This window comes from Canis lupus, chromosome 25 (assembly GCF_003254725.2).
Source record: "Canis lupus dingo isolate Sandy chromosome 25, ASM325472v2, whole genome shotgun sequence".
NCBI classification, from domain to species: Eukaryota; Metazoa; Chordata; class Mammalia; order Carnivora; family Canidae; genus Canis; species Canis lupus.
This window is the reverse complement of record NC_064267.1, coordinates 9,106,067-9,120,673: the sequence shown is the minus strand read 5'-3', so window position 1 is coordinate 9,120,673 and position 14,607 is coordinate 9,106,067.

Here is a 14,607-nt window from a genome sequence, read left to right as displayed (position 1 = left end):
CACTGGATGGCCCTTACACTGTCAATTTTTAAATTATCCTATTTCTATACTAGCAATTTTTAAAAAATCACACATGACCATTGCTAAATTTGGATTTTTCTATTAATATATAAAGATTACACAATTCCTATGCTTCCAGTATATTTACCTTCATAGTTCTTCCCTTCTTTGCTGAGAGGAGATCTTTAATTTTCCATCCCATATTGTACATCCTACTCCATCCCTGCACACTCATGGACACATACATTCATACTCACTTCATGGCTCAGATAGTTTGGAAATTTTTGCTTCAAGCTTTTCTTAGGGATTTCCTTACAATTTCTTGTCCTATTTAAAGAAGACTTAAGATATAAACTTTGGGTCACATATTTATGTTAGTATCATCCATTTATACTTAACTATCACTTGTTCATGCATTTCTTGTTTTCCCAAATGATCAGATCCATGATCTGACTTTTATTTGGATAAAATAGTTTCTATGTATTTCCTCACATGGGTTGCAAGGGTGGCAACACATTGAATCCTTACTTGTCCCCAAATGTCATTCTTTTGCATTAAATGATATCTTGTGTGTGTGTAGAATTCTTGGAACTTTGATTTTCTCAATAGTCCACAGTCATTCCATTGTCTTTTGGTTGAGAGTATAATTTGTAAGTCAGATATTAGTCTGGTTCAATTACTGCCATAAGTTATCTGAGTTTTTGGTTTTGCTTTTCTGGAAGCTTATAAGATTGTTTCTTTACCTTTGGAATATTTCAGTAACTTTTCGAGGCTATGCTGTTTCATTTTCTTTAACTTCAGGTAATTTCTTTTATTTCATATTTTTTATTATGGCCTTTCTTCGCTATGTTACTCTCTATGAGACTTTTTCTCCTTCTGAATATAATATTTGCAGCAGAGGCCTCCTGGATCTGTTCTTGGAGTCTCTTTTACTTTTTGTATGTAGTTTCCATTTTAAAAAATGTTTTGACTAAAAAAAAAATGTTTTGACTCTGTTGTATATTTCTTCCTTTTGTCCACTCAGAATATCAGTTTGGTTCTTAGCAATAAATGGTCTGTTTATCCTATTTTAATATCAAGGCATCAAATTTTATTTTATCATAAATCTTAGAAAGTCCTTTTTTTCCCTCTATGATTGAATTTCCTTGAGAATTTACTTCTGTTTTGTTAAAATTATCCTTCCCTTCTCCATTGACTCTGTATTCACTGGAACAACCTTTTCTAATCATTGGGTCTTGTCTTCTCCCTTAACATATGGAGTGCTCAAAGAGGATATCATGGGTTGTCTGTACCCTCAGGTTAGGTCAGTCCACTGAGGCCTCTTAGCCAAGAAAAATGAGCTGGTCAATGGGAAGGCTGGTCAATGTATGATTCCTGGATGAGCTGTGAAGGGGCTAACAGAGATGGGGTTCACTTGCTGCTGACAAGTGTCCCCTGCTCCCTCTGGGCTCCTCCAAGAAGCGGATAGACAGCTCTTTCTCACCTGCACAGGCTGGAAAAATTTATCCCACTGCTGCAAACCCTTCCAGGTTTTATATGTTATCAGGCTTGGGCAGCTTGTCTAAGAACCATAAGCAGCAAGGGGACAGGTATGGCCATTCTAGAAGGCATAATCCCATATCTATCCATCTAGGGCCTATCTGAGAAACTTGAAGTCTCAGATCCTCGCCATTGGCTCCAGCAGAGTGCCTTCTCCCATGGCTCTGTGCCTAGTGCTCTAACATGGCATAGGGTTCAAGGAAAATAAAGATATATACCTACCCCAAATCTCTGAAGAATTTGGGGCTTAATACATAGCCTAGGCCTCTCTCAGTAGTGTGCAGTTTGGTTGTAGTGAGGCATTAGAGTGTGTCTGAAGCTCTTTAGAGGTTCTCACTTAGTTTAGGGTGTGCAATGTGGGACTTCTCTACTATCCTCATGACACTCAGTCCAAGGCATGGCCCACACTCCATTGGGATCTTGAGTCAAATACTAAACAATGGGTAGCCACTTCAGTTAATATTTTTTGAACATCTATTATATGCCAAGCAGTGCTTTAGGTAATAGGAATACATTAGTGATGAAAAATATGGAGCATACATTATAGAGGGAGGGACAGATCATAAACAAGTAAAAATGAACATTATAATTCTGGAATATAAATGCTACAAACAATATAAATTGTGCTGAGATAGAGAAGAGTGAGAGGCTTCGATGAGGAAGGATCATTTATGCTGAGCCTTTAAGAGGAGAAAAAGTGGGGCACCTGGTTGCCTCAGTTGATGAAGTGTCAGACTCTTGATTTCCGCTCAGGTTAGGATCTCAGGAATGTGAGATCAAGCCCCACACTGGGCTCTGTGCTCATTGCAGAGTCTGCCTGAGATTCTCTCTTTGTCCCTCTGCTCCTGCCCCAATCTCTATCTCTCTAAAATAATAAATCTTTAAAAAGAGGAGAAATAGCAAGCAAGGTGAAGAGATGAGGCAATAGCTTTCCAGGCTTGGGAAACAGCAAGGCAAGGAGATGAAGATAGGAAAAACCTTGAAGTGTTCTAGAAACTGGCAGAATGCAGAGTGACTAAAGTATGGGGAGTTGGCTGGGCACAGGGCGCAGAGGGACAGTCATAGAAAAGGAGGCTGAGGGGGCAGGGCTCAGGTCATGCATGGCCTGAGTGCCACTGATTCCTCATAGCATAGACTCTTCTTTTTGTTTCTGTGCTCCAGATTACTTAATACATTTCTGTTGATTCAAGTTGTGGATCACCCATGACCATGTCTTGGTTGAATGCTGATCCTCCTCTTCAAACTGTGCTGATAAAGCTTTGTCAAGGACTAGATTTCTCAGCCACTGCACACCACATTGTAGATACATCTTAAGCTTTCCACCTGTCTCCAAAAGGAGCAGGCTCCACACTCTGGGACTCCCAAATGGGATCCCTGACTTCCCTCTTCAATGATTTTTTTTAATGTTTAGAAAATTTACTCTTGGTTCTGTTAAGTTCTATGAACTTCAACAAAAGCATAGTGTCATTACAGTATCATACAGAATAGTTTCACCACCCGAACACATCACCTAGGCTTCACCTATTCAACCCTTCCTTGCCCTTCCCAAACCTCTCATTACTTGTTTTGGAAATGATTTTGGTGTTCCAAGGGCAGGAGGGCCAAGAAAAGCCAACCCCAAATCTATTGCCTTGTGGGAGACAACCTACAGATGCGAATTACCTGTGAGACTGGACACTTTGCTACATACAGAGTTGTAGAACAGGTAAGTGGTTGCCACTCTACAGCCAAAAATAAAGTCTTGAAATGTGCCATTTAACTGACTTATTCTTTAGTCATTGTGGTAACTGTGGTATTTATTGTCTCTAATTCTTTATCTCTTTCTGTATGTATCCACACCCTTACCTGTGCAGCTTTGTAGTCTTTCCTACCAAGGATGGAATGTATTTCTCAGCCTTTGATGGTGAGCTTGACCATATGATTTGCTTCAGCCACTAGGATGGTAGCAGACATAAGCCTGAACTGCCCACTGGTCCCAGGAGGAGGGTGAGAGACATGGGGAAGAGATCTACTGCTATAGTCTGAATGTTTGTGTGTCCCCAGATTCATATATTGAGATCCTAATCCTTGAAGTGATTATTAGCAGGTGGGGCATTTGGAAAGCAAAGCCCTCATGATTACGATTAGTGCTCTCATAAAACAGGACCCACAGAGCCCCCAAGCCCCTTCTGCCTTTGAGAACACAAAGACAGCCATCTGAACCAGGAAGCTGTTACCAGATACCTAATCTGTTGGTGCCATGATCTTGGAATTATCTCCTCCAGAACTTTGAGAAATAAATAATTCTTGCTTATGCACTACCTAGTTGATGATATTTTGTTATAGCAGCCCAAATGGACTCATACAGCTACCTCAGCTGACCTACCCTAGTGAGAAATAAATGGTTTTTGTTGCAAGCCACTGAGATTAATGTAGCTATAGCTAAGTGATTCAGGCACAGTATTTATTTAGATGAGACATCTTGGGAAATCTCAAAATGAAATGAAAGGCTTGGTAGAATCAGTACACCCTCTTAAAAATATTAAGTCTGATCACCACTAAAAATGGGTAGTGTTTAAAAAGTGAGTGTCTTTTAACATAGGAGAGTGTGGTTGTGGTTCCTTTGTATTTTAAAGTCTGCCAAATGGTGAAGGCATTTTAAACATTGAAAACTTCAAAGGTTCTCATGAAGCCAGTAGCCACTGCTTATTTTAACCTGCCAAAGGATATGAATGATTGCTTTAATATGGTTCCTTCTCAGAGCGGATTGTCAAGACCAGATCAATCAATGCATCCGACATGAGATAATTATGTAGTACTAGTACCTCTATTATTATATTTCAAAGAGAATAGTGTTTCAACACAGATAATGATTCTGAAATTGTTTCTCTTGTGGAGTACCCTGATGGCTTTTTTGATTCCCTTTCTACTCTCTTGGAAATCTCACCCCTGCACACACACCTAATAAAAAAAAAGTACATATAACAGGTTTCTATGCTTTCCAGAAACATCTGTTCTTTGTTTTTAACCTCCTGAGGAAACTATGATATAAATACATTTAAATTTTTTGTATTTTGTTTAAAAGTGCTGTCACGAACGGAAGAGTAGAAAAATAACATCACTTGAAATTAAAGGCTGCAGTAATTTATTAAAATATGAAAGAAATAGAAAAAAGAAAAATCACAGTGGGGCATTTATGGTTGAGTTTTCATTACGTGCTAAAAATCTCTCTGACTCAGAGGGGAAGACTCTGAGCCAGAGCAATGCTTAACCTTGGCTGCACAACAGAACGACCTGGAGAGATTTTTAAAATCTTGATGTCCAAGCCACTACCTGGACTAATTATATCAGAAATTCTGGGGATGAGAGCAGCACTTGGTTCTAAATTTCCCCAGGGGATTCTAATGTTGAGCAAAGACGAAGAGCCACTTACCTAAAGAAGTGACCTAGCTGGCAAGTTGCACCTATTAAGGTTAAGTTGCTAATTCAGTCAAGGTCTGGGTAGGAAAGAGAATACACCCCATTTGTTTCCTATGATAAAGTTTAAATGGAGTGCTACTTAAATGGATTAGCATTGGAAGGAAGCTATTACCATCTCTAGGCTTGATGGACAATGTGACCAGAGCCCAGTGAGACTCAGATCCTTGAAGAAGCCCCTGGGCCATGGGGATTGTAGTCAGGGAGGGATAGAGCCACTGCTAGAGACATGCAGCAGGGAAAGATGGGGCAAGAAATAGTCTGCTCTCTTTTTCTCCTGCCCTCTAATGGAATCTGACCCCCTGTCAATGGGTCCCATTGACAAGTCCAATGGACTCCCACCAGAAAGGTATTGAGGGAGATACAGTCCAAAGGGTCAGCCTCCAGTGGCACAGAGCAGGCTAGAGAAGGGCATTAAAGGGGCTTTGGGGACCAAACAGAATACAACCAATGCAACCAGTCAGCCTTTTTTTTTTTTTTTAAATTTATGATAGTCACAGAGAGAGGCAGAGACACAGGCAGAGGGAGAAGCAGGATCCGTGCACCGGGAGCCCGATGTGGGATTCCATCCCGAGTCTCCAGGATTGCGCCCTGGGCCAAAGGCAGGCGCCAAACCGCTGCGCCACCCAGGGATCCCGAGCCAGCCTTTTTGAACCAAAACCAAAAGAAGATTGTGTGGCCAAGTATGAAATATGATTTCTTTTTAAAAAATATTTTATTTATTTATTCATGAGAGACAGAGAGGCAGAGACATAGGCAGAGGGAGAAGCAGGATCCTTGCGGGGAGCCCAACGCAGGACTTGATCCCAGGACCCCAGGATCACGACCTGAGCCAAAAGCAGACACTCAACCACTGAGCCACCCAGGTGCCCCTGAATGTGATTTCTAAATGTAATGTTATAAAATGCTTTAAAAAACAAAGTGAAGTTATCATTTAAATCATCTTAAAAAATAATCACATTTCGTGAATTGGGGTTGTTCCAGAAAATCTAAGGTATATGATTACTACAGTTTAAACTTCAGAAAACTGTTTTTTTTTTTTTTTTTTTTTTTTTTCAGAAAACTGTTTTAAGAGTCTTTTGTGTCAGACACCTTGCCATGCTAGATACAGAAATGAGACACTGGAAACCATGTGTATGTACTTCTGGGTGGCATATTCTATAAATGTCAATTATGTCCTTTTTGTAGTTCAAATCTTCTATATCTTAACTTATTTTCTATTTGAGAGAGGAATGTTCAAGTCTCCAGCTGTAACTGTGGATCTATTTATTTATCATTTTGGTCCCATCAATCCATTCCTGTCCTGTATTTTGAAGCTGTATTGTTAGGTGCAAATATATTTTTATGTCTCCTGAAGAAATTTTTTCATTATATATTTATTGGCCCTCCTTAATTCTGATAATATTCCATATTCCAAAGTCTTGTCTAACATTAATGTAGCTATTTTGGATTTCTTTTGGTTAGTTTCTATGTGGTATGTATTTTCCCATCCTTTTACTTTTGTCTTTTCATTCAAAGTGGGTTACTTTGTGTATATATATATATATATACCACATCTTCTTTATCCATTGGTCAGTCAATGGGCGCTTGGGCTGTTTCCATAGTTTGGCTGTTGTAGATAGTGCTGCTGTAAACAACAGGTAGCATGTGTCCCTTTGAATTAGTATTTTGTGGGTGGGGAGGATGGGGAAATAAGGGATGGGTATTAAGGAGTGCACTTGCTGTGTTGAGCACCAGGTGTTACATGAAATATTGAATCCTTGTATTGTACACTGTATGTTAACTAACTGGAATTTAAATAAAAAAGTTTAAAAAATTAAGAAAATAAAATGGGTTTCTTGTAGATAGCAAAGAGTTGGACTTGCTTTTTGTCCAATCTGCTAGTCTCTTTCTTAATTGGTGTGCTCCTGTCATTCACAATGTGATTTTCTATATGATACAATTAAAACTTACCATTCTGATATGTTTTCCATTTTATTTCGTATATTCTTTTTTCCCTCTTTTCCTCTTTTTTCATCTTCTCTTGCCGATTAATTCGGCATATTTTTATTATGACATCTTTGTCCTCACTATTATTATTTATGCTGCTTTTCCAAATATTTTGTAGTGCTTGCTTGCCTTAGTTTCTCCAATATACATCTTTAATTAACATACATCCACCATCAAATATTTTACTATGTCCTATGTAGTTTAAAGATCTTATAATTGAAAAAAAAACAACAAAACAAAAAGACCTTATAATTGTATATGCCTAACTCCTGCCTTCTTTCTTTTGTGCTATTATTATTATACATTTTATTTTTACCTACACTATACATATACAATACATTGCTATTATTTTTCAGGTAGTTTTCTTTTAGAAAAATCAAATTTTATGTTATCTTTACTTATTTGTATTCCCAGAACTCCTCATTTCTTTGTGCAGGTCTGAGTTTCTGTCTGATGCTATATTCCTTTAATATTTCCAAAGCTTTTCCTTCTGGTAGACTTTAGTGTAAGGGTTAATGTTAACCTTGTCATTAGATGGGCTGGCTTTGGGGTTCGTTGTTGGTAGGGTTATTCTCAGTACAATAAAACCTTTGAATTCTCAGTTTTTGTTGGAGCATGCTTATTTCTCTTTCATTTATCAAGATATTTTTGCTAGGTACAGAATTTTTGTTTGTTAGATTTTTTTTGTTTTCAACATTTTAAAGGTGTTACTCCATTGCCTTACTGCTTGCATTGTTTCTAACAAGGAATGCTGTAATTTTTATTCTTATTCCTCTGCAGTACGTCTTTTTTTTCCTGTGGCTGCCTTCAAAATTTTCTATTTTTTTTTTCTTTTTTGCCCAGGAGTTTGAGTATAATACTGAGGTTTTTATGTGTTCTTTTGTTTGATTTTGGTATTTATCCTGCCCAATGTTCTCTGAGCTTCTTAAATCTACAGTTTGATGTCTAGCATCAACTTTGGGAAATTCTTAGCCATTATTTCTTCAATATTTCTTCTGCCCTGTTCTCTCCTCTTCTGTTTCTGTGATTCCAGGTACACATTTCTTATTGGACATTGTCAGACAGCTCTTGGATATTCTGTTTTGTTCATTTTTTTCTGCTCTATTTTTTGTTTGTGTTTTAGTTTAAATGGCTAATTTCTATAGGCCTGTCATCAAGTTTCATTGATTCTTTTCTTGATTGTGTCAAGTCTACTGATGCATCCATCAAAGGGGGGGTCTTCATCTCTATTTCTACATTTCTCATTTCTAGCATTTCCATTTGATTCTTTCTTGTGGTTTCCATCTCTGTGCTGACATTATCTATTTGATATTACATATTGTCTGTATTCCCATTAGACTTTAATATATTAATCATAGTTTAAAATTTCCCATCATATAGTTCCAACATCTGTGCCATACCTTAGTCTTTTTCTGTTGATTGCTTTGTCTCTTGGCAGCGTACTAATTTTTAAAAATTGTCCCTATATATGCTTCATAACTTTTTGTTGAATGCTGAACATCTTGTGTACAATAGTAGAAACTGGAGGAAATAGTTTTTGTGACTGGGAGTTGGTGTGTTTTTAATTCTAGCAGACATTTTGTATGGGAGTTAGTGTTAAGACCGTCCAGAGTGGGCCTGGGGTTGAGGTTTGTTGTTGCTATGGTTGCCCTCAGTACACCACAGGCTTCAGATTCCTCTTACAATACCTTGTAGTGTAACAGTACCTTGTAGGGTAGCAGCCGGTTTTCCAGAGGGTGTTTTGAATTCCTGTTCCATCCTCAACTTTAGGTCTTTCCTGTGTAAGGTACCTCCTAAGAATGCACTTGTGATTCTCCCAGCAGTATTCTACTGTTACTCATTACTCAGAGCTTATTAGCCTTATGGTGGGAGGTGTTCTTTGCTGTTCTGGTTAAGCCTTATTCTTAGGCAGATACTGTATTCCTGGGTCTTGGGATGCGGCCTTCTTGGGACTCCTGCCCCCTCTCCCCTCCTGACCCCAGCTATAGTTCTGAGCCCAGTCCTTGTTTCTGTGCCTCTTCTATGAGCAGAGGATAGTTTCATTTCCCTTCCCCCAGCAGCAATGGGTTTTCACCTGTACCCTAAGGGCAGTGTTATTTTCTTTCCTCCTACAGATTAAAACTTTTATTCCATTGGGGAGAAAGGAGTCTCGGTAGAGTTTCATGCTCCTCCTGTGGTAGCTGCTCTCTGTAAGGAAGGCCTGCACTATGTTTTCTCTGGAGAGTCACTAGTCCCTTCTGTGAAACTCTTGGTGGGGTTCACGGAGAAGTCTGCAAGGGGGTGGGAACTCCCCCTGTATCTACTGCCTCACTGAGCTCCAGAGTCTCTTGCCAGCCAGTATTCAGTCTCCATCAAATCACTAACTGTCCTTGCTGAATTCTTTCTGGTATCCAGCTGCTTCTATCCCAGGTAAGCAAATACTAGTCCCCATCTCACTTGTAGATGATCATGTCTTCTTAGACTTGGGGCTAGTAGGTTGCCCTATGACCTCAACACAAAAAAATTTGCAAACTTGCAGTCTGTCCAGCTTTCTGTTGCTGCTGTTCTTATAAGGGTGGAAATTCTACCCTTTTTAGGTCTCCAGATCTTGAGAAGAAACTGAAAGTCAGAAATAAGGTTTTTATTTGTCTTTTAACAGTTTCCAACTTTCAGTTATAAGATAAATAAATCCTGGGGATGCAATGTACAGCATGATAACTATAATTTGCAATGCTGTATTGTATATTTGAAAGTTGCTAAGACAGTAGATCTTAAATGTTCTCATCACAAGAAAAAAATATGTAACTATATGAGGTGATGGATGTTAACCAAACTTATTATGGTGAATATTTCACAATATCAACATGTATCAAATCATTTTATCATATAACTTAAACTTATATGATGGTATATACCAATTATATCTCAATAAAACTAAAAAAAATAAGGGGTGATTTTTTTGACATATTAATTATATCAAAAAACCATAAAGTGTTTTAAAAAATCTTATTGATGAGCTTTTTATAATTAATTGGTGGATATAATTAATCAGTAGTCAGTTATTAACTAATTTTATTATTTCTTTAGTTTTATTTAATTTTTCTTATTTTATTTTTTTTTTAAGATTTTATTTATTTATTTATGAGAGACACAGAGAGAGAGAGAGAGACATGCAGAGACACAGGCAGAGGGATAAGCAGGCCCATGCAGGGAGCCTGACGTGGGACTAGATCTCGGGTCTCCAGGATCACACCTTGGGCTGCAGGCGGCACTAAACCGCTGCACCACAGGGGCTGCCCAATTTTTCTTATTTTTATAGTAACTATAAACTCCCATAAAATACTTTGGGTAATATTTAATTAAAAATGCACAGGATCCACATGAAGAAAACTTATAAATTCTCTAAGGAACATGAAATAAGTTTTCAATAAATAAAGAGGCAGTGCAGTTTCATACAGAAGATCCAATACTGTAAAAATGCAACTTTTTCCTAAATTGACTTATAAATTTAATACTAATAGAATTTCTGACTATATTTTCATGAGTATGTGTAGGTGTGTTTGTAACTTGACAAAAGTATTCTAAACTTCATTTGGAAAGAATAAATGTCAAGAACAACCATGAAAATTTTAATCCAGAAGACAATTGGAGAAAATAATTAGGTGAAAAAGTCCCTTACAAATATTAAAATGTGTCATAAAGTTACCATACTACACTCTGTCACAGGTGCAGGGGGAAATGAGATTAATGGAACAAAAATAGGCTAGGAAAAGACTAAAGTATAATGGGAACTTGGTATATAATAAAGGTGCCAGTACAAAACTGTGGGAAGGAAATGGCTTATCAAATAAATGTCATTGAAAACCAACCATTGGGGCAAAAAAGGTATTTGTACATCACTCTATTAATAAATTGCAGATAGATAAAACAAATAAATGTAAAATGTAAAAAATGAAATCATCCAGACACTAGAATTTTTTTTTCCTAGCTAGGGTAAAAAATCCAGATTCTTAAATAAAGAGACTACTAAGTTTGTCCACCTAAAAATTAAAACCTTTAGTATGGCCATACAGCACCCCTTCCAAAGAACCTCTGCCATAAAAATGAGAGACAACTGAAAAAGTATTAGTATCATATATAACAAAGTAGCAATAGTAGGTTTGAATAGTTTTTATAAATGAATCAGAAATTACCAAATGCCTTAATGAAAAGATGGACAAAGGATTGCCATACTGGCAAAGATGAACCAAATAGTGTTGGCAAGGGTAGCAGAGGATGCTCTCATGTATGGTTGGACTGTGCTAATGCATAGTTTGCTAGGGCTACTGTAACAAAATACCACAAACTAGGTGGCTTGAGACAACAGAAATTATTGTCTCACAGGTGGGGAGGCTAGAAGTCAGAAATTAAGATGTTGGCAGGGGCCTGCTCCCTCCAAAGCCTTCAGGGTAGAATCCTCCCTGGCTTCCCCAGCTTCTGGTTACCTAGGCATTTCCTGATCTACAGAAGCATCACTTCAACCTCTGCCTCCAATGTCACAGGCATTTCCTCTGTGTCTTTGTGCTTTCACAAGACCCTCTTACCTCTGTGTCTCTGTCCAAATGTCCCTCTTCTCATAAGGACATTGGTCAAATTGGACAAGGGCCCACCCTGTGTAGTATGACCTCAGTTTGGCAATATATTTCAGAGTTCCTCTTTCATGAGTTTACCATAATGAGATCTTTGCACAAATGGGAAAAGTTACATGCCTAGTTTGTTTCTAAATCAAAGCTCTCTCTAAAACAAGAAATATGTCAACAACTTTTATTTCCATTAATAGGGGAATGTGAAGTAAATTCAGAATGGAACACCACACACACTCTTAGGTTCTATTTATTGATAAAGAAACAGTCTAGATATCTTGCTAAGTGAAAAAAGTAGATTACAAAATGATATGATGCCTTTTCTATAAAATTGTACAACTTCACATTAATGTAAAATAAAACAAAAATACACTGATGTCTACCACAATGCACTTTATCTAGTGGAATAGATATCAGAGTGCTGCTGGTTATCTCATGTGTAGTTTGTAAAGTCAGGGCATCTCCAGAGGCACCTGGGTCGTTCAGTCAGTTAAGCATCTGCCTTTGGATCAGATCATGATCCCAGGGTCCTGGGATCAAGCCCCATATTGGGGGCTCCCTGCTCAACAGGGAGCCTGCTTCTCCCTCTGACCCTTCCCCTACTTGTGCTCTCTCTCTCTGTATCTCAAACAAATAAAATGTTTTTCAAAAAGTCAGAGCATCTCCACATTTTTTATAAAACATCAAGAGAGACCAAATGTGATACAGCTGTAGTGAAGTTCAGAGAACCCCACACTTGAGGACAGAGAGCCAAGCTAGCAATCTTGCAGCAGAAATGGGTCTATTATGTACTGACATGAGATCTCAGATGAGTCACATCCTATGTATAAATAAAGATCACAACACTTCAGGAGTTTGTCCCAAAGAATAAAGTAAATAGAATTTTAGGAGCGACTGCCCAGGTGTGAAGTGCTATTGGTTCATGCTTCTCCTGTACTAGGCAAATTTCTAGGCTCTGGGGAACGAGATAAATTTACCTCCATGGAGCTGATATTCTGAAGGTAGAAAATTGATAACAAACTAATAAACAAATGCACGATATAATGACAGTTACAGCAATATGAAGAAAAACCTAAACATATAATACAAATACACAGTTCACATAAACATACCATGTAAATATATGATGTAATGTGAAATTCAGGAGTATGAAGGAAAATACAGCTGACTAGTGACAGAGAGGCATGAGGGATTGCTAGTTTAGGTGGGGTGGTCAGGAAGACCTATATAAGGGGGCATGGAGCTTATTCCTGACAGAAGTCAGAGAGAAGGGGAAAACCTTGTGGATATCTGGAGGAAGGGCCTTCCATGTAGAAGCCCTGCATGTTCCAAGAGAAGATCAGTGTGGTCCTAGAGAAGCCAGAGGAGAATGGTAGGAGATAAGGCCAGGCAGGTAGAAGGGCAGGCAGATCATAAGAGCCTCCAAAGCTATGGATTTTCCATTGGATTTTACCTGAAGGTGATGAGAGTCATGGCAGGGTTTTGAATAGAGGACTGACATTATCCAACTTCCACTTTTCAAAGAGGGCTCTCTACACAGAATGTATAGTAAAAGGGCAGATATTAAACCAGGAAGACCAACATGAGGCTAGTGTCAATGTCCAGGCAAGAGACATGAGTAGCTCAGATTAGGAGGTATTGCTGGGAAAAGTAAGGAATGGTTGGATCCTGGAGATATTTCAAAAGTAGAACTAGAATTTGTTGGTGAACCAAATATGTGTTTGGGAGGGAAAGAGAAGGAGATAGCTCCAAGAGTTTTTCCATAAGCAATTGGAAAAGTGGAGTTGCTATGTGAGTTAGGGGTGGGAAAGTGGGGCTGAGTAATCAAGGGTTTAGTTTGAAACAGTGGGTAGCACTCCAATATCATTAATTGCACCCTGGCAGGGCAAAGTTATAAGAGTACTTTTTTTTTTTAAGATTTTATTTATTTATTCATGAGAGACACAGAGAGAGAGAGAGGCAGAGGGAGAAGCAGACTCCATGCAGAGAGCCTGACGTGGGACTGGAACCCCGGGTCTGTAGGATCACACCCAGGGCCGAAGGCAGCGCTAAATCGCTGAGCCACCCTGGCTGCCCGATAAGAGTACTAAGAGTACTTTTAACACCAGAATTAATTTCCTTTTTGTTCACTCCCTGGCATTTCCTCCTTGCCCTACCCCCAACTTCATGAAAGCATCAATTACCTTCTCAGGTGATGGGATTAATGTACCTGGGGAGGAACAGAAAGAGGCAGAAGCTACCCTGGTACTCCAGTTACAAACCTTGGTAGTGAGGGGGCATGCCACCATTGTGGGCAGAGCAGAGCTCATCAGCATTGGCTGTTCCCAGCAAAAAATCAGCAAGATTTTCTTCAGCTGACAATTCTCTGATCATTAGTAATTGCTCTATGGGACGGAGAGGACACAATTCTAATCAGTAAAGGAGTAGTTGGCAGATTTCACTGTCTGATATCATGAACTGGAGAGAAAGAAGAGCAGGCTTTGCTTTGGGGATGTTAGAAACACCTCATGTTAAAAGGTAAGAAAAATTATCTTTATTCTTTGCTTTTTTTTTTTTAATCTCATAGAATTTTCTAGAATTCTGTGTCAGTACAGAGAGCTATTTGCTGTAACAGTGGATATTATCAGAAAACTGTTGACATCAGGGAAGCAGGTTTTGCTCTTCAAGAAGAAAGTAAAGGGAAGTTTGTCACATTCATTGTGAAGCCTGACCACACCTCCTGGCCTAGCATGAACATCAGTGTGCAGCACTGGATTGGGCTCAGCGTGCTTACTTAACTGGCTGTTGCTATGGAATTTTGTAATCAGAGCCTCTGCCTTGATAATTTAATTGCACTTAAAAAAAAAACAATTTGAATTTGAGTAAATCCTGAGAACATCATGAGAGGGCTTTTGATTAATGCAAAATTAAAGCTCTTTCAGAAGCATTAATTGAATAAAAAGAACACTATCAAAGAGCTTTAAGGACATCCCAAACCATTTGAAGATACAGATTTTACAGTCATTATCTTAAAATCTGGTTA